This window comes from Melopsittacus undulatus, chromosome 5 (genome assembly GCF_012275295.1).
Source record: "Melopsittacus undulatus isolate bMelUnd1 chromosome 5, bMelUnd1.mat.Z, whole genome shotgun sequence".
NCBI classification, from domain to species: domain Eukaryota; kingdom Metazoa; phylum Chordata; class Aves; order Psittaciformes; family Psittaculidae; genus Melopsittacus; species Melopsittacus undulatus.
Genome location: NC_047531.1, coordinates 78,263,136 through 78,287,662, shown reverse-complemented (window position 1 = coordinate 78,287,662; position 24,527 = coordinate 78,263,136).

Here is a 24,527-nt window from a genome sequence, read left to right as displayed (position 1 = left end):
GCTGTGCGTGAAGCCTGCGCGCACAAAGGCTCCTCCTCGGCCGTGCGCGGCCTCAAAGACATAAATAAAGGCTTTTGTTCGCCCCGCTCCGCGCACATGCCGCTTTTGGCTAAAGCTCGCCGCGTTATTCGTACTTCATGGTGCCCAGAGAGAAGCTGAGGGGGGGGGGAGGGAGGAGGAGAAAGGAGAGGAGGCGGCTCGGTGAAGGGGCGAAGCCGGTGCTACCTGCTGCCGCGCGGGCGCTCCTCAGCCGTCGGACCCGGTCGCTGACAGGCCGAGATGGGGGAGCACCTCCTAACGAGGGAAATAAATAAGAAATAACAGGGCACCACCACCTCACGGGGCACAAACGGCACCGCCGAGCTATAAACTTTGCCCTCGCCTGACACCGGCCTGGCGACCGGCGGCTTGGCAAGCAGCCAGGTCCGTCTTCACCCGATAAGACTGGGCAGGAGGAGGCGGCGTGGACACAACATGGCCGATGTTTAGTCTCCGCTCCCCGGCCCGTGGCGGGATGGAGCGGAGAGGAGCGGCTCCCCTCGCTTCTCCTCTCCTCCTTCGTACCGGCTCTTAGCCGGAGGAGATGGCTCGGATGATTCAAGCGGCAGCATTCCCCTGTTTTTCTTTATAACCCCCTCTTTTCATCTTTTTCTGCCGGTATGTCAGCTGTCCATGCAATGCAGTGTACGGCTAGGTAACAACCAGTAACGGGCAACTAGTTTAATTAGCCTGGGTTTGCTTGGTTTTATATATATATATATATTTAGAGCCTTTATAAATGAGGAGCAGACCAAGGTGGGAGGAGGAAGCGAGGAGCGGAAGGGACAGGGAATGGATGGTGAGGGATAACAAAGAGTCAGGTGCAGTGCTGTGCGTGCCTCCTCACGGCTGCTTGTCGATCCAATTTATCTTCTTAAACGTTCCCGTAGCAATTAAAACAAGAAATTGGGAAAGCTGTGGAAGCCGAAGGCAGGTCTGTGACGGGAGCGACAGGCGCTGAGAGAAGCGTGTGCGTAGTGTCAGGAGGAGCTGGTGCCTGTAGTGATGGAGAAGAGCGTACCCTCCAGTGCTGTGGGACAGCAGTAGCTAAAGATACGCCTGACTTTGGGTTTTCTCGCTCCAAAATAGTCCGCTGCTTCACTGGGTGAAGGTAAAATCCCTGTAACGCGTTTTTGCAAGTTTGCCGTGTTAGGTAAGAGTGTGACTTTGATGTCTTGATGGAGTTGAAAAGCGAAACAAACCGGGGCAAAGGCAGGGATTTCAGCTACGGTGAGGGGGGAATGGGGGGGGGGGGAATATATAAAGAAGATATGATAAACACCACCGAAAAATGGCAGGAAAATAATGTTTACTTTTGAATATATGGCGTGCTGCCAGGTTGGCGCTGGTTTTTAGGTTAGCAGAGGTTGGAGGAAGGGCCAGACTGAGGCGTGGCTAGCTGCTGTCAAGGAAAAAAAAGGGCTGCAAATTGCTGTTCTCAGCTTTTTTTCCTCTCCTCCACACCCGCCCTCCCCCGAAAAAAAGGCAGTGCTTTCTCTTAAGGCTATTAAAAATGATGCAGAATTTTAACCATCTGCTGAACGGGGTACTCTTCACTGGTGCTGCAAAGCTGTATGTTTGTAAAGGGAGGAAGGAGGAAATTGTCAAACCTTCTAAATAGAAAACTAATATAATTTTTAGCATTTAAATATTTCAGGAAGCAGTATCTTTTAAGGACAGGTTCCTTTTATTTGCGAATTGAGAAATGGGTATTAACAGAATCAAAGGGGTTTAGCCTATTGTAATGGTTTGCTAGAAGAGACACAGGTGTACTGCTACAGCACAGTGCGTTACTGCTTTACAAATGCAGTGCGAGCAGTGTAACACTCAAGAAATAGACAGTGATAGAAGGTGGTATTTTTTGTAGCCTTTTGATTTTTATTTTCTAAAGCTTGCAGTGGAAGTGCGTGAGATGTAGCTGAAAGCAGCAGTTTCGTTATACTTGATGAGACGTGTATGTACGTATTGGAATAAAATTATTTAATAAGTAGTATGGGGACTGGCAAAGGAATTGTATCGCTGACACACGGTCTCCTGAACCACAGTAGTGTGTCCAATGCACAAAGGAAGACTGTTTCTAAATAATAATAGATAGGAAAAATGCTTTTGAAGTGGTGACGCTTAAAGGAGGAAATAGAAGGTATATTTCATGTAGGATTTTTACTCCTCAGAAATTAGATTAACTGTTGAAGTGCCACGAACAACAAATTAAATATATCAGATATTCATAAATCAGAATATAATGTCTGTCTCGAATAAGAGCTAAGAAAATTGGAGGTTATTGCCTCATAATTCACCTACATATTTAAGATCAATTAGCAAGTTATTGGAAAAAGAGATTGTAGTGGAGTATCTGAGACAGGCAGTTTCTTTGAAAATGCAGTTTGGGCTTTCTGTTTTAAGATCTGTCAATACTACATTGTTACCTAAAGCCACTGGTTATTATTTGTAACTGGGAGGGCTATATCTTCTTTTAGTGAAACATTTACAAATTTATGGTAAGAAAGGCATTTACTTTCTGAAGCCAATTGTAGAGGCCCGGTTAGACCTCTTCATTCGATTTTGATTAAGCATACACACACACACACTCACTCCCCTCCTCTGGTATATTATCTGTGTCTTGCAGATTAATTGTATTTTCTCATTGTTAAAGTTGAAGATTGAGGGCTGTATTTTGTCACCTGTTGCTTACCACAGAAAGAAAAGGGTGGGAGGGGGAACATACAGGGATCATGCAAGGTTTTGCTCAGAACTTGCCGTTTGTCATTTCATTACCGTTTGGTACAAAAAAATAGCTGCTTTTTTCTCTCTGCTTTCAGGTGCCACATAGAAATATACAATATGGTTGCTTCAGACAGTGCCAGAGAAGCATAATGAGGTGTTTAGTCACAGTTTGGATTTGGTATTGGTAGAAAACAGTGCAGGAACTGTGGGCTAGATTTTCAAGGGAATAGCCCTTGTAATACAAAGCTGCCTAAATCCCAAACTGGTATCCAGGCAATACAGAGACATTAAATTCTCTGTTTGCTTTTTGTTAGGCTGTTATGGGATGAACATTTTCCTTTTCTTGCAAGGTCTTAATATGGCTGGGGATATTGGTGGTGTGGTTTGTTGTGTTGTTTTGTTTTGTTTGTTTTTCTCCTGTTAACCCTTGGATTTCTGTTTGCTCCTTTTCTTGCAGAGCACCTTCGTAAATACGAATGCAGTCCTGAGTAAGTGTGCTTTTTTAATCTGGAATAGGTGGATGGGAGGGTTTTGCAGGATGAATCTTTATAGACCAGTAAAATACTAATGTGCTAACATTATTCCCTACTCTGGAGATTTGGATTTAAAAGTCAGTGCTGCTGTGTTTGGGAGCACTCCAGTATGATGAGAGGTACACATATCACCTATTATTCTGCAGTTTAGAGAAAAAAGATTTCTGCATGAATAAACATGTCTACAAGTACTGTAGTACTAATATTATTCTACAATTTAATTGGTTTTTACTGTTGTGCAAAATGCAGCATTATGCAGGCCTTGAGATTTCAATATGGTATATTGGAAGCCTGTTAGGACTATATGAAACTGAACAATCTTTAGTCATAGAAAAGTGTATCATTTGTTTATAAAAGTGTTCTTCTATGTGTATGGAATTGTACACTAATAAATATGTCGTAGGTGCTGGGATTACAAATTTTGGACTTGTGTTATTTAATATGTTACCTATAAGATGTGCTATCCCCTAATACATATTTCAATGCAACATTAACATTCTTATTTTAATACCAGTTTGCTCTTTCAGCAGACATGATAGCATGAAGCTGTGGATTCAGGTTACATATTTAGTTTTAAATTTACATAAACAAGCAGCTTATTTTAATACTAATTTTACAGCCCTACTGATAGCTGAACAATAATTGTGCAGTTGTTTGTAAAAAAAATGGAGCTTAAGCTGCTGAACCCTAGATACTGTATTTTTTCTTTGTTGTTGAATGCTGGAGCTGCTTATTTGAAAATAAGTGGGTGTTTTTTGAGATTCTGGAAAAACTTGCTTTTATCACTTTGTATTCATATTAAATATTCTCTGGTTAAATAGAATATGAAATGTAGTGCAATTACAGTGTCAATTAACTAATGGATTAAAGCCAGCAGATAATACAATATGCAAAACTGTTTATAGCAACAATCAATTTCCAAGTAGTTCTGTGCACTGCTGAATTACTGATAAAATAAATTGCATGAGATATAATAACAGTAAGGACATGTTGGGTGATACTCGCTATGCAGTATTATTGTTAACTATGCTAAAGATACTGTGATCCAAATAATATGATAATCTGTGTGAGGTTATAAGTGATGCATAGCATGGGAAAGTTTTACTCAAATACTATTTTGAAATATTTTTTGTTATTTTTTCAGTAAAGTCAGAGTTAGCAGATTTAGCTGAGTTTCAAATCCTTTTAACATAGTTTCAAAGAACACACTGAAGAGTCAACCTCTGGAAGGTCTTTCTAAGCTTATTTGTTGCTATTACAAAATACATAGGCTTGCCTGGAGATACTCTGAAAAGCCTCTGATTTGTGAATATTTCTGTTACCAATAAAAAACATGTTATATTAAATTCTGAAAAGAGATAGAGGGCTTGATTTTGCTGTCAGCATAGAACACGAATTCTGTTTCCTGTGACTGGAACAGAGAGCCAAATCAGGCCTACCAAATTTGTTTGAAATGAAACAGAAAATGCAAATATATGTGCACAGATATATTGATTAGTTTCTAATCTGCCTAATTAAATTGTCAATGCGGTATCTGGTGTCCATTAAAAATGTGTTGGATTTGTGTTTTGTTTTTTCTTTTGAGGGCCTGGCTTAGAAAGTTATTCCATGGTCAGTGGAAAAAAATGAGGAAGAGGAGGGTGTGGCTGCTGCTCAGAGTATCTGGCCCTGAAAACGGGCACTATCTCGTGGAGATACAGTCCTCCGTCATGACGAAGTGAGGCTTCTTCCAGGTAAAACAGAATTTATTTACACATTTTATTAAATCAGAAATCAAGAAAGCACACAATCTTTTATTTCTTAATGCATATTTCTGAAGGAATGTCAGTTGTCCTCACCTGAGTTTGGTAGCTCTGTTTGCATCTTGTTTTGACCTGGATCTCTCAACTCTTTCACTAGTCATGACAAAAACCAACAAAAACTAGTCTGAACTTTTATAGAGTAATAAGGAAGGTGGCTTGATGTGTTTTTTATTCTGGGTATCCAACAAGGGACCAATCTGGTAGACTCTAGAACATATCTGTACCCATTTTGATTTTTATTTCCATGCAGCAGTATGCTGCACCATTAGCCCCTGAGCTGGCACATATACATACAGATAAATTTGTCTATAGTTCTTTATATTATGATGGCAATTACAGGATCACAAAAGTTTGGAATGAGACTTTGAGATTATTTTCAGGTATCAATTCCTGTGCAATGGGACTTTAGAAAAATAATAAACTGAAACACTGTCAAAGACATACTCCATGCTTGTTACAAGGGCTATTTGTTAATAATTCTTATTTATGATTTGTATTCTGTGTAAAAATTTTTCTGCAGTGGCATGGTTTTATCACTCATTTTTTTGCCTCTGCTGCTTCAAATGTTATGCAGGAAATGTATTTTGAAAATGTGTGACTCTTAATGATGTTATGAAGATGGAGCTGAAGAAACTTCTTCAATAGTAAAACCACTCACAGGTGTGGTTGCAGAATCTGCTCCCACATCTCTTGTCTTGAATTTGAGCTCATCATCTCTTAATTACATATCCTCATTTCCCTTTGAAGAGCAGCAGTGTGTGGGTTGTGGTGAGGCTTTTTTACAGCTTGGGTGAATTGTTAGCCACAAGACTGAAGGCTGAGTGTAGCAAACCACCATATGAGTGGCAGTATCCCAGCATCTGACACACATGTTGGAATGTCTTGTAATTATTAAATGTTTTTTGCAAATAATGATGTGTGGATGGGGAAAAAGATAATAAAACAAACAAGGAAACACGTATAGTAAAGCAATGTCTTATAATTTAGGTTCTTGCTGATTATTTGCAGTGAGGGGAGGAGCAGGTGGCAAAGTAAACCTACGTGTGTTGAAGTATTTTTGTGAAGTTTGAGCGAAGCATTGATGGCATTGTTACCAGGCACACAGTAGCTAGCTCAGAGGATGAATAATCTCTCTTTAACAGTGAACTTGTCTATTCCTTTTTTGCCATTGCTTTTGGCCATAGGAAACAAAAGTAGAAATTACTACATTGGATCAGATCCACACTCTAATTAATGCTAAGTCTACCCTGACAGTTCCTACAATGGGGTGATTGGTAAGAGAATGGAGAGTGAAGACAACCAACATTTGATCCTTTTGGAATACCCTCTCCTTGTCAGAAAGTGGGCCAGCTAGATCCCTTGGCCCATGGCTTTATCGTGGCTTTGCGCAAAGGTCTTTATGGTCTTTCCAGCAAACAATCCCATTTAACAGTATATTTTCCTAGGCCATGAATAGAACCGTATTCTTTCAGAATCCCACTGATGTGCCTTAACAACTGATTGTGGTGCTGATTTTCACATTCTCAGGCTGCACTTGTGAAATAATTTATTTCCATAGTTTGAATTTACTGCTTATTTAATTTAACTGAATAATCTCCCATTCTGGGAGACTGGAAGTAGGCGAGAAAGTCAGGCTACAATTCCTGACTTTCAAAGTGCATTTCTGTTGTTTACCCTGTTGCTCATGTGCCCAGTAACATAATCGCTTTATGTTTTCATATATGGCAGTCTTTTGTAAGTCAAATTATTCTAGTCATCTGCCATTGCACTTCTATTACTTCTGTAGCTTTAATGAGGGTAAGGTAAAAAGAACTGTAGATGGCATTCTCCATGAAGTTATTTCTCTGGCAGGCATCTATTAGAAGGGTAATATTTTCAGTATAGTATTCCATGCTTTTTTTGTGTGCATTGTAAAACTTGGCTTATTTGACACTGCTGCATGTACATAAAGCTTTTGTTGACCTGGTAGGATGGCACCTGGTTCTTTTCTCTTTGTCGAGAATGTTGCAATATAATTCCTTAGCAATTATGAAAAACATGTTTTCTGTGTTTCACATCCACTCAACTTTACTAAACCCTTCAGTAACCCAAAAACACTCCTGCCAGTCGTCAGTTTTGCCATTCTGTTTTTCAGCTGATCTTTCCAGACTGCTAACTAAAGTTAAAAGCTGATACAAGCGTGGCCCCTTCATGCAACAACTATTAACCTTTCTTCTTCTTAAAATGTCTTTTTATTCCTACATTTTACTTTTGGCTTCTTAGTTCATTTTTAATCACGACTCCAACTTTCAGTCATGATTACTTTGTTTTCTTTACGGTCTTTGTGAGTCACATTATCAAAGCCCTTTTGAAAGGCCAAATACATAACAATTTCTTGTGTGGAAGCACTCCTAGGAAGGACAAATTTTTCATTATGTTAGCAGTGTTGGTTTTCTCTCATTATGTAATCTTTGCTTAGGCATTAAAGTTATAATCTTTTTAAAGTGTCTTACAGACAGTTTACTAAATGCTAGAATTTGTTGGCATGTAATTTGGATCATCATTTGCGGCTATTTTTTAAGGAATGCTACCCTTTAATTCCTGATAGGAGAGTGTTGGAAATCCTGCCTCCAACCTTGAGCTGCTTCAAACTCCAATGTATGTATCTAGTCCTCAGGATGGCTTGCCTTTTAATTTACCCAGTTATTTCAGCGCTTTCTGTTCTGGTATCTGCTGCTCCTTCACCCTTTACTTGCAAAAGAATTGATTAATTGGCTTTGTTGTCTGAAGGGAACAGAGAAGAGAATTTGATCACTTGAACATCATAGGTTTTTCCACCTATATTGACGTAAATAACTTCTTTCTAAACTGAAAAATACCTTTGGGTCAGCCTGTATTTCTGGGCATCAGGAGAAAAAAAGCTGTACCCAGGAGTTCGAGGTAGGTTCAGTATTGCTCCATCTGCTCAAAAAATTGACTATGTAACAGTTTTGTGTTACAAAGTCATGTTTTTTTCTGGTTTTCTGCTCAAGAAAGGGACATCTTATTCTGTAACATGTTAGAGTGTGGGTTTTACCATCTTGGAGGAAGGGTGCTCTTGGCTGGTATGAAGGTTAAAGAGAACTGGAAAATGAAAGACTAGGATGTATAATGTTGAGTTTGAACTGGAAGGAGTAGTGGGTGTACAGCTTTGGTTTTGCCCTTTTGGTTTTTTAAATACCCCAGATCAAGAACCCAGTTAACAAGAAATGCTAATATGGCCATACAGGGTGAGAAAGGGTGAGTTTACTTTTTTGCATGACTAAATATCTCAAAGTCATAATGAGCTGTTATCTTTTCTACAGTGTTTTGCCTCCTCTTTATTCACTCTCTTTGTTTCCCAGTACTATTTCAGACTTGCCAGACAACTGTTGTGCAGTCTTCCTGCTTCTAATGTATGTCAGTAAATTGTCCTTATGTCTTTGGTTCAGTCCTTATGCTCCTAATCTCCATTTTTAAGTATTACTTTCTAAGTAAATTCTTTGTTCTAGTTGTTTCAGTTCAGTGCTTTTGTTTCTTGAAAAACATACCTCTCTGCCTCAACCTATCACAGAGCTTTGCTCACTGCTCACATTACCCTTGTCCACCTGCTTCTGTGGCTGGAGATTTTGTTACCCTTTGTTTTATTTTGGGTTGTTTTGGGTTTTTTTTTGGTGGATATGCTATGTGTGCATAGTCTTTCATGCATAAAAGCCAAGTGTTCCCATTGAAGTCAATGGGAAGATCTGGTAAACATACAATGTGGCAATACGGTACTGCGTTTCCAGGTAGTTTACATTAAATACCTGCTATATATCTTTCTTTTTCACTATGTACTTGTTTTGCTCTGGCCACAAGCTTTTCTAACCTTGTTGTCTGTCAAGGCTTTCTGACTCTACGGTTATTTTTGCAACTCCTGGTATATAATAAAAAGCTCAAGACTTTTATATTAGATTTCAGGCAACAGCAATCACTGGAAACAGTATTATTTGGTTGTTCCAGGCACAGAAGTGGACAGGTCAGAAATCATAGAAGGGAGTTATACTGAGTGCCAGTCTTTCACCTACCTGCAATGGGAATACTGCCCATCATGGTGCAAACACATGGTTTGGAAGTTTCTTCTTTACGCTTGGCCATGTTGGAATCTGTTTTGAGCCATCTGGGCTAAACCCTATGCTTCCCAGTGGGATGTGTATGCTAAGAAGGCTTTCTCCTTTTGGTTTTCCTGATGACAGTAAGTTTTCCTCTCTTCCTGCTGGGGTGAGAAAAGATCTGAAACTATAGGAGCAAGGAACAGCAGTAGTGGGTGAAGAACGAAGTTATTGTTTTCACAAACAGAGGCAAACTTTATGTTACTTTTATTAGTTTCTTGATTTCCTTTATCTGTTCATATCCATTTAAAAACATTTTAAATGCACAGGTTCCTGCTATAAAGAAGCCTGCAAACAGGGAAAGTGATTGTTTGAATGTCTTGGTGAGGAGTGCAAAGAATCTTCCTTCCTCATCCTGCCTTGTGCTTGAGGATGCAGGGCTAAACAGAAGAGATGGGAAAGGGCAGAGCATACCAGTGTGAATGCAGGCTGGGTATAATAAGACCCCAGCTTGCCACGCTTCATGCATTAATTCATGTTATGAGAGACTAGAAAGCTGCATGTATTATTGTGGGTTCAAAACCAGCTATTTTGCACAGAGTATCTGAGAACTGAAGGACATGCTCTTGCCCCTTCCCCCATACAATCCAAGCAGCAGTACTGTGCTGCTCTTAGTTTTTGGAGGACCTTAGTTTTTGGAGTCTGGCACTCCTTGTCCTCCTTTTGAAGTTGCTGGCATAATGGGTGATCCAGTACTGATTTCAGCTGCATTTAGCCCCTGTGGGGTTTGTCTGTGGTGCTGAGCTCCCAGTGCCAAAGACTTTGATCAGCTTGGACCCCCTGCCTGGCATTATTCCTATTATTTTCTTCTGGAACCTCTAGCAATGTTCAGCTTCATCAGAAGTGCTTCTGCCTGAGGGTAGAGAGAGGAAATATCTGATTCTAGACCACTCCCTTCCACATGCTCTTTTTCTCCCATTCTGGCGGAGTAACTGATGGTAACATCTGCAATCCCAGTGAGTGATACCGCCACAGATGAGGGAAAAAAGCACAAAGCAAAGGTTGGGATCATCCAGCAGGCCAGTGGATTATAGGGGAAAATGGAAAAGAAACAATGCAGCATGCTATCTAATTGGCCATGTTGCCTCCCATATGTTACCCACGCAGCGTTCATTTTGCTGTTTCAAGAGATGCTTCTGTTAATATATTTCGAATTAATAATGATGTTCTAAGATACTATAAAAAAGTTGATAACAGAAAGCTTAACAGCCAAAAGAAGTGCTTCTTTAGCCTGATGAAGCCTAGCTATCAACATATGTGAATTCTCATAAGCAGCATATTTTCACTTTATTTTCCTTGGTTTCTTCTTTTCAAGTGAACCACCCTGGAGTTAGCAATTGTCAACAGCTACAGGCAACTTTTTTGCCTATCCACATACTACAGGATGTTTTAAGATTCTCATTGATAATAGCTACAAAAGATTACACTTTCAAGCAACTATTTTAAGACTCAAATAATTTAATAAATCAACTCAGAACTTTCTGAAAGGAAATATAAAAGAGAAAAATAATTGCATTGAGGCGATGGTAATTTTCACTTAAAATACTTCGGTAACTTTAAAAATAACTTAAACCAGCTGGCTAGCTGTGCAGAAATTAACCTGGTTTTGGAAGGAAGGCCACATGAAGTTTGTACAGACTTTTGCTCTGGAAATAATTGTCCCATTGAGCCTTGACAGCTTAAGGTGTCTCTATTTTGAAGGGGGGGTTAAGGGGGAAGTCAAATGATTTAGTGACTGAAGAGAGTTGCCACTTGCCTGAGCTCCATCCCTAGGGATATGACCTTTTTAATCCTCTTTAGTTAATGTATTGGTGATCTTTACTTAGGCAGAGTAAACAGTGCTGTTCTGAACAAAGGGGAGGTCATGCTTCCTACATTACACTCTGACCCGGGGGTCGCGGCCTTTGTTCCCTTCTCAATGGGAATTGCTCTCAGAGGGCCACCACAAAATGGAGAACTAATTTAGGCACGTGCTGGCAGAGAATGGCAGAGTATCAGGTTTGCCTCACCCGAACCTCCAAGTGTGCAGCAGCCACCATGGGAGGAAAAAGTCAAACTATTTCAAAGAGCACATATTAGCTCTTTAATTATCAATGGCCACGGCACTTAATCCCTTGTTGAGCTAAATATATTGCTTGGGTCTTCCCTGTGTGCCAATGCAGTTTCGCTGTTTTCAGCCTTTAAACTTCTTTTTTTCTCCCCATTGGACTCTTCCAAATGAAGCAGCATAGACTAGTGAAAATTAGAGTCTTTGTTCCTCTTAAGAGAGAAACTGCATGGCAGTCGCAGCGCTAAACTTGGGCCTCTCAAAATCAGTGTTATTTCTCATCCGTAAAAGAAACATGATGCTGTGTCCCAGATTGTATTCATCACCTTTTTCGTAACATTTTCTTCGTATTGCACCAATTAAATACACACACACATAATGCAGAGCTCTCTGAAGTCGACCATTGTAAGCGTGGGGTACTAAGCCAAAGCGAGCTAGGACTTTGTCATATTTATCACTAATTTTATTCAAAAAAAATGCTGATTTTACTTTTTTCTTCCTTCAGAAGCAACTGGTGGCAGAATGTGATGCAGCTCATTTTTAGCTGTCGTGGCCAGGAAACATATATAAACATGGAAGCAAAGATAAATTATCTGGAAGGGTTGTATATAGAAAACCATCACCTTTCACTGAAAGATGTTTATTATTTTTTATCTATATGCCATTCTTTGCTCAACAGTAAAATCTGTGAAATACAATGATAGATCATAAAATAATTAAACTGTAAACACATATAGTCAGTTAAAACTGCTTTTTTCATATTTCTTCCTTCTAGGAAAGAAAAAAAAGCTCATAATTGCCAATGACGGCCAAGTTGTGTATCACACAGCAGGGTTAGAACTGAGCACAAGGAATGAGTGTGTGCTGGGGGGAGCTTGTAATGTTACCATCACAAAAAATTAAGTAATACTACAACAGTAAGTTTCAAGGCTTCTGTGGCTGTTGACATGAATAAAGTCAAGGTAAAAATGTGCATGACCAAAGTTTATTGCTCAGACTTGGGTATTTCTGGACTAGCTTTATTTTTTTATTCTTTTTTTCCTTCTCTCACCCGTGTTTTATATTGCTGTAAATCCCTGGAAAACTACCATATTGGCATAATGGAGTACAGGGTGGGTTCACCCGATGTTTCTGATGGTTTAGGGTACAATCCTGCAAATGCTATTAGCAGTTGTGTTTCTCTTCACTCCTATTAGACTTTGCTAGTAGTAAGCAGTAAGCCATCCTATAGATACTTCTTGATCTGTCTTATGTACAGTTGTGGGCACCTCTCGTGTTCAGTCCACCCTTGTGGAGCAGGAGGCTTAACCATGCTGGAAGTGGCTCAATCCTGCCCAAGGGCTGGGAGAAATTAATGGTCTACAACGCCTCTGCCTTGCCCACAGCATCCATTTCCCGAGGCTTTTCCCAGGCACAGGGCAGGGCTGGGCAGAGAGCCTGGGATGGTGCTGCTGCATTTGCTACACAGATTTGCCTTCCGTACCAGACTCTCCTCTCTAGAGATGAGAGCATGCAACTTTTTCAAACTGTTGCAGACTTCCAAGTCTTCTTTTTCTTCCTTCAGATTATGTGCCGCAATACGGATTTGCACAATATAGAATACTGTAACTTTTTCATGCAAGACACCAAAATTTTATCTCGATTCTTTCTCTTCACCCATTTTAATTTGTTTTCCCTGCATTCAAGACATTTCAAGTAGAATGTTTTGTCTTTCCTTTTGGTTTTCTTGAAGTTGTATTATTCAAACAAACCCTTCTCATAATCTACTCTTAGATTTAAAATTGCATTCTGTAATACAGCAAAATAAGCTCTTTAAACAAAAGAAGTGGCCAAGCACCTGAATCATCTTGCCCTTTTAATGAAAAGCTGCATTCAAAGAGGAGCCAAATGTGAACTGCAGAGTTATTACATGAGCAGCAAGTGACTCTGACTACAGCAGTACTGAAACTAAACATTCTGTGTCCTTTATTCTTACTTGAAATTCTCAAAGACCACTAGCCTGTAATGGAAAGTAGAGGGGAAAGGAGATAGAACTACCATAGCTGTTATCCAAGAAAAATGCTATTATCGGGTTAGCATGCATATATTCCTCACTTGTGTTACCTAGCTATAGTTAGTATGTTTCCTAACTATCCACTTTCACCATGTGTTTTTCAGTACTAGTATTGCTTTTCTGTTATGTCCAGGATTTAAACACTAAAGAGAGTGTCAAGGCAATGTCAGTTGCATTTATTTGGGTTGTTTTGGGGTTTTTTCCCCTTAAAGCATTGATACAGTTGTGCTTTGTTTGGAGGTAATGAGCTGTAGAATTTTAAAATGTAGGTAGCTGCTTAAGAGTAAAAAAAAGAAAGATCAAATTTAAAAATACTTATTTTTCCTCAGATACTGCAACCTTACAATAACTGTATAAAGTGCCTGTTTGAATGGAATACTGGTTTTTCTCACTGTGTATAACTATTTCGACATGCAATATGATAATCTAAGATGTCATAGTAAACATGCTTTTTTCAAAAGCTTCTTACTGAGTGGAGCCTTTTGGAATTTTTTTTGCTTTGAATGTTCTTGACCAAAACCTCTCAGGAGCTCGGGTTATTTTCCTAACTGTTTAAAAAAAGAGCTTTATCCCTGGCAAAGTCTGGTTAATAGAAAAGGCAGTGAATAGAACTTGATTCCTCAGCATTACTGTTTCTGACAGTGGTTTCTCCAGCTAGTGTACCTTGTAAAGCTTAATGGTGGAGAAGACTTTTCTCATTTCCTAGACAAAGATGTTACTAAAAATAGAAATACAAACTTTAAAATTATTTTTCTGAATATGCTTATGAAAATTGTTTCCAAATGTGACCCCTGCAGTGAAAATTAAGTAAGAACCATTCATATGTAAAAGCTTCCTCAGTTAGGCACCTGTTGTACACTTGTCTATTCCACTTTTAATATTAAGCTATTTCTATTACTTCGTTGATTTCCTTCCTCCTTTGGACAATGATTTGCAATGTATCAGTTCATGTGAGGAGAGAAAAAGGAAATAAAATGAAAGAAGGTCCTCTAGACCATGGATTTGGTCAGGCTTCAATTGTACTATGAAAAAGTTGAGTCTGTCACTTTTTGAAGATAAATGTTTTTCTGAACCCTGGTCTGCCAGATATATATTTGGGCTCACTGTAACTCAGGAAAATTCATTTGCAGTAAATGCTTATTTGTCTGATTTGTGTTCTGGTGGAATCTCTTATTCTGCATCTTTCCTTTGAATCCTTGATTAAAAAGAAATATATGAAGGTTTCAAAATGCTACGTGGGTACAGATAGCTGCACATCTTACACTTGGATGTGTGGGTTTTAGATTAGGAAGAGCAGAAAATCCACGACAGACTTCAGCTGCACCTGTAAAAATAAAAATGTTACTTCTCTATGCAACTGCATTGCTGTATTTTTCTGTGGTAAGAGGATCCCATCCTCTTACACTTTCCACTGGCATTATCCGCTCTGGAAAGAAAAATGCATGACAGCCTCAAAATGGCGTTCTCTGTGAGGGAAAGGCAAAGACGAAAGCCAGAATAACATAGCAGTTCCAGCACAAGATGGCCTTTTCCAATAGATCTCCTATAAATTTCTTAGACTGATTAAGGTTTTGGCTATTAGCTGGCCAGTAAAAGCTGAATAGTAATACAGTAAACCTGATATTCCTATAAAAATCTTTCCCTGTATGCATGGGATATCCATTTGATATATGAGCATGTGTATAAGTACAGTATTAAAGCAAAATTGTGTTTTGCAAGTCCCCACAATTCTTTCCTCTCTGTGCTGAAAACTTACAGCACTGCCAGCTGAATGCTGGAACAACATTTTGGTCTCTTTGTGAAGTGCTTCGTTAGAGGAAATCCCTGATCTTCAGGTGAGTCTCCATAATTGTTTCAGGACTAGTACAGGAACGAACTCTTACTCAGGTAGTCACAGAGCAGTTAGTTGTGGGTGTTCTCCGAATGTTGCAGATGAGTTGTTATGATGCTGTTGAAGGGATAAATTACTGCTGATGTAGTGCTGTTGTGATCAACTTCTTTCATTTAGTTTACGCTATATTTTAGATATATTAATATTTTTAAAAGACATGTTTTTTTGCATAGCTAGGGAAAAAAAAATCAGTCCTGAACCATGTCTTCAGTGATCTTCCCGTTAGGATTCAAATGTAACCCTTTGTTAGTAATCTTTAAGCTGCATTATTGTGATTTCTATTGAGCAGTATTATCTAAAATTAATATTAATTTACAGTCTTATTCTAATTGTATTCATACTTAGTGGACTGTTCTAACATGAGGCCATCAATACATACATATCTATCTTGTGTATAGGTCTAGCATATTGCACATGGCACACATACATGCAGAAGAGACGAAGTATGTGATTTTGTTAAAATGGTTGTTGGGGGAAGGGAGAATTGTTTTAATTTTATTACAAATAAATGGAGGAAGTAATACAGGCCTTGGATGACAACTCTGATTTTGGTATTTGGCTTCAAAAGTTTTTAGAAAGCAGATGCATTTCTAATTGAGTCAGGGAGAGTTCTCTATTTCAGCCCAAGTCTCACTGTCCTGTTGCCACGAGGCAAAAAAAATCTCTGTCTTTTTTCCCCTGCACAATTTTCTGATTAAGTTACTTGTTTGCACTAGAAAAAAACACTGCGCAGTTCTCTTGAAATTTTTGGTGAACCAATGAAAGTTCACTGCATTACATTTCTGTTGATAACATTTTCTGGAAATACAAATTTAAGCATTAACCTTTTAACATTCCAGAGTTTTGATCGTCCATCTAACATCTCCAGAAAAACACATTTATGCCCTAGGAAAAAATGGTTAAATTTGAAACTTGAAATTTCCATGGCTTAGTCACTGATATCCCCTGAGAATTTTTAGTATTCTGAAAAGGAAGTGTTTTTAAACAACTGAAAACCATAGTTCACTGAATAAATCTTCAGGCAGTTTTTCATTACTCTCCCCCCCCCCCCTTTTTTTTGTGATGCCAGTGTTACCATTCATATTGTACTTTATTAAGTGTAGACAGCATAGTAAAAGCTCCTTTGAATGTTTTCTTTATAACAGTGTTTGTATTGGTTTTGTCAGGTTGTAATAAATGTCATTAAAATAACCTTTATTAAATTACAGCATACATTTTATCTGCATAGATGCCGATTCATCTTTTGAAAAGCTGAACGGGAAATTATAAAAGCAAGACTTATTTTTTTTTGCAGTAAACTTCTGATTTGCTGGCAACACAGAAATGACTCTCTCTTTAAAATAACATTTTACGTTCCATGGAATGTCAAGGTAAAAAGACTCAAAAGTATCTCCTTTCAGAAATTATTCTTTTCAGAGCACGATGCTCTGAGTTTCGGCCTTGCTGGTGCTGCTGCATCTACTTTGGGATCCCAGAGCTGTCTCCCTACCACTGCAGCTGCTGGTAGTGGAGTGAGTTTAAACTTTTTCTGATGCACGCTACCTAATGCTGTGCCTGGTTTGCAGCCTGTATTCAGAAATGGGGCAGTTGTCCCTTCAAATTTGCTAGCATCCTTTCTGCGTATTCTGTCATTTCTGTCAAATGTGAAATGTGTGTGTATAGATCATGGAATGCTTAAATGTATCTCTCTGTAGGAATATAACTTTTTGGACAAAGGAAATACGGAATCACATGTGTGTGTGACATTTTGTTTACTAAAACTGAAAAGTAGCAGAATACTGTTAAAGCTGAATATGTAAATTTAGGCATCCCTTCAAAATGTAAGAAATTTAATAATGCAAGTCTGACAACTTTAGTAAGTATGACAGACAGAAAGAAAAAACTCAAATGATTCCCAGAAAGACAGTTCATGGAACACAGATTCTATGAAATACTAAACTGAAAATGGTGTTCTTTTTTCACAACTGCAACTGATACAAAGACTGTAGAAGCCTGTATTATCTGTCCAGATAAACAAATGTATACTTTCAGTAGGTTCATTATTCTCTTGACATTATACCTTAGGATAATAAAAATACTGTGTCAATATTGTTCATGTTAGGTTGTTTGGTTGGTTTTTTGGTTTTTTTTTTCAGGAAGAGAGATTTAAATTTGCCAATATACTCTGTGACGGGTGAGATTCCAGTGATATTTTAGATAGCCAAGCTAGATTGACGAATCTAAGATGTACCGTATATGCTATGTGTTTTAGCTTTAATGGGCTAAAAATAAATACTACCTTGAACTGTAAAATGGAAGTTGGCAACATAAAATAGATGTGATACTAATATTCAGCTCATAAACAGATCGTGTGTCTGCGAGTTCTGTATCTATAACCATTTTGGGTTAAGTGTCTCAGTGTGTAATTGCAACTATGCTGCGACAGTTACTGGGATGGAGATCCCTTTTTATTTTCTTTGAATTTATCCAAATTTTTTTTTGCCTTTACTAACATTTCATTACCAAAAAAAAACCACGAAGGAATTTCTGTTGTATCCCCCCCCCCCCCCCTTGCAATTAACTTTGTTCAGGATCGCAGTGCTCTGCTGTAGTTAAAAAAATAGATGCTTTTAATACCAGAGAACTTGGCCACTGAGCAACTCTTGACTAGTTTAAAAGCCTTTAAGTAATTCACAATATAAAGGTATTTTAATCCCCTTTTAGACCTAAGAAATTTTAAGTTTTCCTTACAGGTTTCATCGTGTACATTTGCTTGATTTTTGCAGCGTATCATTCTCTAAAAATGCACTTTTTTCCCCCAGTGTAGTATTTAGCTTTTTAGATTTTTTTTATTTATTTTTTTTTTTACTTCTTCCTCTTCTATAATCATCTCGCCTTCTTTCCCCCCCTCCAGTAGCTATTTCTGTGAGGCATCCAATTTTAAGTAGACGTGCACACTGAAATAAGGGGAGGGCTGTGTTTTAAAATCCAGTGGCTTGTTTTAACTCAGTGCTCTGGTGATACCCGGAGAAAAGTACTGCCAGAAGAGAGTATTGACAGCAGGAGAACTAGAAATGCCAGTCGCTGCTGAAGGTACAGAAATACGGGATGGTAAAAATGTCTTTGATGTTTTAGCTTTAGTGAGCTTTGCCCGTGAAGTACCCAGCGTCTCCCCCGCCCCTAGGCAGAGGTGGACGTGCTGCTGAGGGGGAAGGCAGCAGCTTCTCCTCTCCTCTGGTCGTTATGAAACTGTTGCTGCCACTTTTCCTGACTGCTCGGCGAGCTGGTGGCTGCCGCAGCCAAGAACTGGCTCCAGGAGGGAGGACTGAGGCTGCCGGGGCAGCCGCTCACCTGCAGCTGGTAGGAGCGGGGCCGGGGCGAGGCCGAGGCCGGGGCGGCGGCACCTGTGGCGGGCAGGGCCTGGCCGGTCCGGGCGGTGAAGGGGGAAGAGGCTTGTCGTGGGCTAGCAGGGAAGAATAAGAGACAGTGCTCCAGAGTGTGGAGCTGCATTGTCTGTTCTCAGCGTGAGGAATAAATTACAGTCTGTCAGAGCATGACTTAACAGTGCCAGGGGAAACTGGCTGCATGGTAAAGTTTAGTTACGTTTTCACTAAAATGAAACGGTGGTGTTTTAACAGCCGAGGAAAGCTTGATTTTTATCTGGCCGTAAAACCAGACGTGAGTGTTGCTCAGTTTCCAGCTTACACCTCCTTCACAAATACGTATTTGCAGTTCAGTTACTCTCCAGGAACTTTGCAGCGTATTTGTGATAAATAAGTAAAACCAGTAAATAAAATCCTGTCTTGGGCTTTGAGTTGCTGCTGGTACTGATGCAAATTTGAATCAGTAAGCATGGTACATAAGCAAAGTATTAATACCATCAGTTTGAAGTGTACAGCTCTGTACAGTGAAAAAAGGGAAGAAAAATAGTTTCAAGATAAACAAAACAGTATCAGTGCCACCCTAAAAAAAACTGCTAATGCAGCGCACTGTTTAATCCTCCTTTCTTAAAAAACAAATAAAATTGTAAAACAAAGTGCTTATGCTACTGCAAGTTTCATTTGTGGATGCCAGTTCAATGCCAAGTTTGCTGTAAAGCATTACTGTTAAAGTACAGTGTACTGAAGGAATTGTTTTTGAAAAATGCTTCATTATGTTTTGAGAGGAAGAATGTGGAAATATATCCTTGCTCAGTTTGCCTTTACAGTTCAGATCACTTCAAAATTGTCTTTTTTGGTATTTAAATGTTTCCCCCCCCAATTTAATATGCCACTGATCCATCAGAATTAATGTTATTCAACAGAATAGAACTTTTCCAAGTAAGCTGTGCAAAGTGCAGTTACCATCCTTCCTATGAAATATACACCAGCTATAATCCCACAGATCACCTTTGGTCCCTTTAGGGAACAATGGACGAGACTGCTTTGGTTTTATATATATAAATATATATTTAATTATTACTAATTTTAATCCCTGGAGAGTGGCTTTAAGAAGAAAAGCTCTCTATGTTAAGTAAAACTATTCTTGGTGATCTTTCTTATAGCATATACTGGTATTATTTTAATTATATGATTTAAAAAAAAATCCAAAATGGGATTTTACTCTTTTCTGGATAGCTTAAACCCCCCAAAAATATATAAATGATTGGATTATTTTTAAATTTTTTAAATCATGTACCAAATCATTTTTTATTAAACATTTCTAGCTGTTGTTAAATTAGAAACCATCTCTTATTGAAAACTAGCTGTATTATTTAGACAGAAAAAAAAATCACGATCTGTTTAGAGCTGACCTCAGTATTGATGTCAGTATCACACAAAACTGAGATGAAAGAACAAGAGATACCACTTTGAGTTAAAATACAAGCAAATAAATTAGTGTATAGTAGGAGTATCTATAATGAGTTTCCAATAGACAGAACTTGCGATAAGGGGAAAGAGAGAGGTTGTAAAATTATGTAATAGTATAAACTGTGGTGTGAAAATATTGGCTTACTACTATTTACATGATTTGACTTATTCAGGCATGATGAATCCTAAAATAATTCCTCCACTTCCCCTTTTGGAATTCCATTTATATTACATGAAACTTACAAGTTGGGCTTCATGTAATTGTATTCCTCTTTCCTGAATCCTTGTTTTTTAGTACTGTGGTAACCTAAAGTTAGATGACTTTAAATCTTATTTTACGAGTATGATGACAGATATAATGCATTTATATATCTCTCCGAAGAAGGATAATTTCCATCGCATGAATCTAAGCCATTATTCTGTAAAGGCAATGCACTTTTAACCCTCCAAATGCATCAGAATCAGCCCACTTATGAAACAGGCAAAAGCAGAGGTGAGAATCAGCTGCTTCCACATCTACATAAAATGTGAAAAAGGAAAGGATAAGTATGGAGAGTAAAGAACAAGGTCTGTATTTTTATATAGAAAGTACAAAAATAAATAAGGAGCTAAAAACAGTGGCTGAAAAAAAGGAGGGAAAGTCATTCAGAAAACGGATTAAATGCAAGTAAAACACTATCAACTGAGCTATTCATATACTTGAATCTGATCCTTTCCTAAAAAAAACAGGTCTGTCTTTTATATTATATCGGCATTAAAGTTGTTGAATGCATTACTGTATATATATATTTTTTTTCAAGTGTAGGGTAAACATTCTCATCTGTGCATGTTCTGTTAAAATAAATACTATCGGGAATGTCATGCCATTATTTTTAAACAAAAATGGTGAGAGTTTTAGCTGGACATTATGGCTGTCTGCTGTAAAGTATGTTATCCAGAAACTGCAAAATTGCTTTTACTTTTTAACCACCCACAATTTATGCACACACATCCTCTGCATCCAACAGTCTGTATGCAAGAGATACCAGAGCTATTAGAAGAGGTCAGAATTACTGGGTGTCATTTTACTGAAATAAAAATTTGTGGGAAAGTTACAGTTTAAATATCTTGTCAGCTATGTCCTGGTAATCTCTAATGTGCTTTTACTATAACTCCCTAAAAATAAATATTAAAAACATTTTGTGGTTTCACACCATTAAAAAAAAGAAAAAAAGTTGGTAGGGGTAAACCATAAAACATATATTTGGCTTACAAAAGAAATGTTTATTCTCCTCAGAATGCCAGTGGTTGAACATTTTCTTGAGATTTGAGGCTGGGTAAAAATGTGTAACAGAGGTTCCTTAAATATGCCACTACAGCAGTTGTTTAAGATGTGGCACAGCCAGCCAGTTCTGAGAAACCCACATGTGCCGCCCTGTACTTTCTAGACTTGGCTAATATTGTGCATTTTAATAGAGCAAATGTGATTAAAGTCAGGCCTGAAAACATGGGTTTTCCTATACTTGGTAGAAATTATGTTCTATCCAGTACAGTATATGCTGTTCTTGGTAGTGCTTGCTTTTGCCAGACTTACCAGTTAGGCAGAGTACATACAACTCCTGGAATGGCTGTATTACAAGCTATAATGTAAATAGTATGAAGTCTTGGTCACTGTCTTAACCACAGCAGATTGTTTAAATACTGCCTTCAAAAAATTGTGTGAGTTTGTGAGAGAAGGAAATGCATCTTAGAAAGAAATCTATGACTCTGAAGACCTCTGCTCCATTTTGCAGGATAGTGTATTTTTAAACTGAAGGTTGGAGAGCAACCTCTTTGGATGGGATCTGAGAGATGCAAGGGATAGAAACTCACATATACCAGTTTTCTTTTTCCATTGCATTTTTTTCCTATCACCCCATGATCAATATTTAGAGGAATAAGATATCAATTAGTATCCTTTCTTTCCTTTTTTTTTTTGTCCTGAGGAGTATTTTACAAAGTCTTAGAAACACAGTGTTGACTTTTCCAATTAGTTGAAACTGCCTAGCTGCTTTAAAAATACATCAGGAAAGCAGTGATAGCATAAGCAAAATAAATATTAAATGAGAGAGACAACTATCACTTTCCTTAAGTATCTGCATAATCTTTTTTTTTCTTATGGTAACATATTTTCCACAAAGAAGACTCTTCAAGGTTGGATTCTGTACAGTCTCCTTCCCCCCCCCCCCCCCCTTCTCCTTCCCTTCCCTCCCCATGTTGGGCAAATCAAATGCTTGACAACGTTTTTGTTAGGAAAGCACATTAAAAAAAAATTTTGAATATACCAATAACAGAAAAAGTATATATATTTTTATTGCAAGAAGGAGATTTCATTGGTTGAATGAAATGGCGAGATGTGACGCAAAAGGACACTTGGACGGGTAGAAATGCTGATGTATGCCAAAGCAGGCGTACCAAGAAATGCTGTTGCTATGAGAGAAACAGAGGGAGAGAGAGGGAGAGGGAGAGAGAGATCGTGAGAGAGCAAGTTGTGGAGGCCTTATTTTTTTCCTCTTTGGCTTCTAGCAGTGAGACTGCAACATCTTCCCTTTCTAGCAGGGAGGGTTTAGAGCCTTTCAGTGGGTATTTTCATTAGAGCAAGCATGTAGAGGAAGGGAGGAAGGCGAGAGAGATGCAGGTCACCTTAGAATACAAAAGCAATTGGAAAGTAGGAGTCTGCATATACTAAGCCAATGATCTGTGCTATGATAGATATACAAATTAGTACGACAGATGAAGCGGCTTAGCTCATTATCCACCTGATGGTATTATGACTTACAGTTCAAAATTACAAAATTAAAATGCACACGCACACAGACACAGACAGACATATATTTATAATGACCCCACCTTTTCAGCTTATGAATTATCCAGCTGGGATACCGACGTCTCTTGTGTAACATTCTTAAAGAGCTGCAATAAATTCACCTTGTGAGTCCATTAGCCGGAGAAGGGAGGGGGAAATAATTTGCAGGGACTTTTTTTTTTTGTCTCTCTTCTTCGGCAAGGGGGAAAAAAGTTTGTGCTATGAACTTAGCCTAGCAGCTTCTGGAACGTGAGCCAAAAGGGGCAGGAAGTTGTTTTACAATAGCGTTACAGTGATCTGCCACAAATGGAAAAAGCCAAATGTTGGACTCGGCAAAGAGAAAAAACATCCTTCTCCCCCTCGTTTCCCTCCTTTTGCCCCTGAAGAGAGAAAAAGAGAAAGGAACGTCGAGCTAGAAGTTCTTTTTCTTTTCTAATTACTTCTTGTAAGTAATGGAAAGATTATCTTACTTGCATATTCCATGGCAAGCATGAGGGAAAGAAGTATCAAAGGGACGTTTGAAAAAATGCACTTGGTAACTAGCAACGGGACTTTTGGCACAATTCCTTGAGTTTGCTTGAGGTTATGGAGGGGGATGGGAAGAAGAAAAGCAAGTCCACACAGTACGTTTTCTTTAAAAGAGGGGAGGGGGAATGGAGGAGAAACTATATAAAAACTTTTTCTTTTTTTTCTAAAAAAAAAGGAAATGTGTGTTGATCCTCTGAAGCTGAATCCTCAGGCATTTGTGGCCCGTCTTTGCAGCCCGATATGTTTTTTATGAGTGTGTGTAAGCGCTCTCAATCAAACAGCAATCATGGCAGCTGTTTTTCTTCCAGCACAGCAGTTGAGCTGTCTCGCCCAAATGCTTATCAGCTTTTGACTCGGTGCCAAGATAGTTATAAGGGCCAAGCAGCCTGAGCTTGGCTGTGCAGCTGGTTTAGAAGTAAGGGCATGAGAAAACAAAATCACCGCGGTTTTTTGTCACATGCAGTATTTACTTTTTCAAAGATCCATTTGCTGCTCTGTGGGTTTGGGGTTGCGTGGTTGGTTTGGGGTTTTGTGTGTGTGTGTGTGCACTGCAGTTCCGTGGTCCTTGTGGACTGCTTCACTACAGAGAGGGGTCTAGATGCGTGCAAATATAAAGAGGAGCTCTTCTCTGTTTTAATCCCGGGAGATATTTCCGTTGGACTTCCCCCCCCCCCCCCCCCCCCCCCCCCACCGCCCCAATTAAAAGCTTCATTAGCCGCACTGCGCTGTCAACCGTACTGCCATAGCGTGGGTGCATTGACATTCCAGCGCAGCGCCTTTCCTCCCAGTTGCTCTTTTCCTCCCTGGGTCTCCATCCTAAGCTCCGGGGGAGGGAGGGAGGAACGGGAGGGGGGGGTGGTGATGGTGGTGGTGGTGCTGCCCCTGCATGGGCGCTCGGTTCCCTGCGCTGTGCTTGCCTCCTTCTGTGCCTGCTGCGTATGATGGAAACGAGCCTGCTCACGCAGGGCCGTGCCTCTCTTTCATCATCAGCTCTAGCCCTCTGCGTTTCGCTAGCTCACGTCCTCCTCCTCCTCTTCCTTAGCCAGCTTGCTCCAGTCGCTCACAAGGGGGAGGCTGGGCTCTGGAAAGGGAAAAAAAAAGGGAAGGTT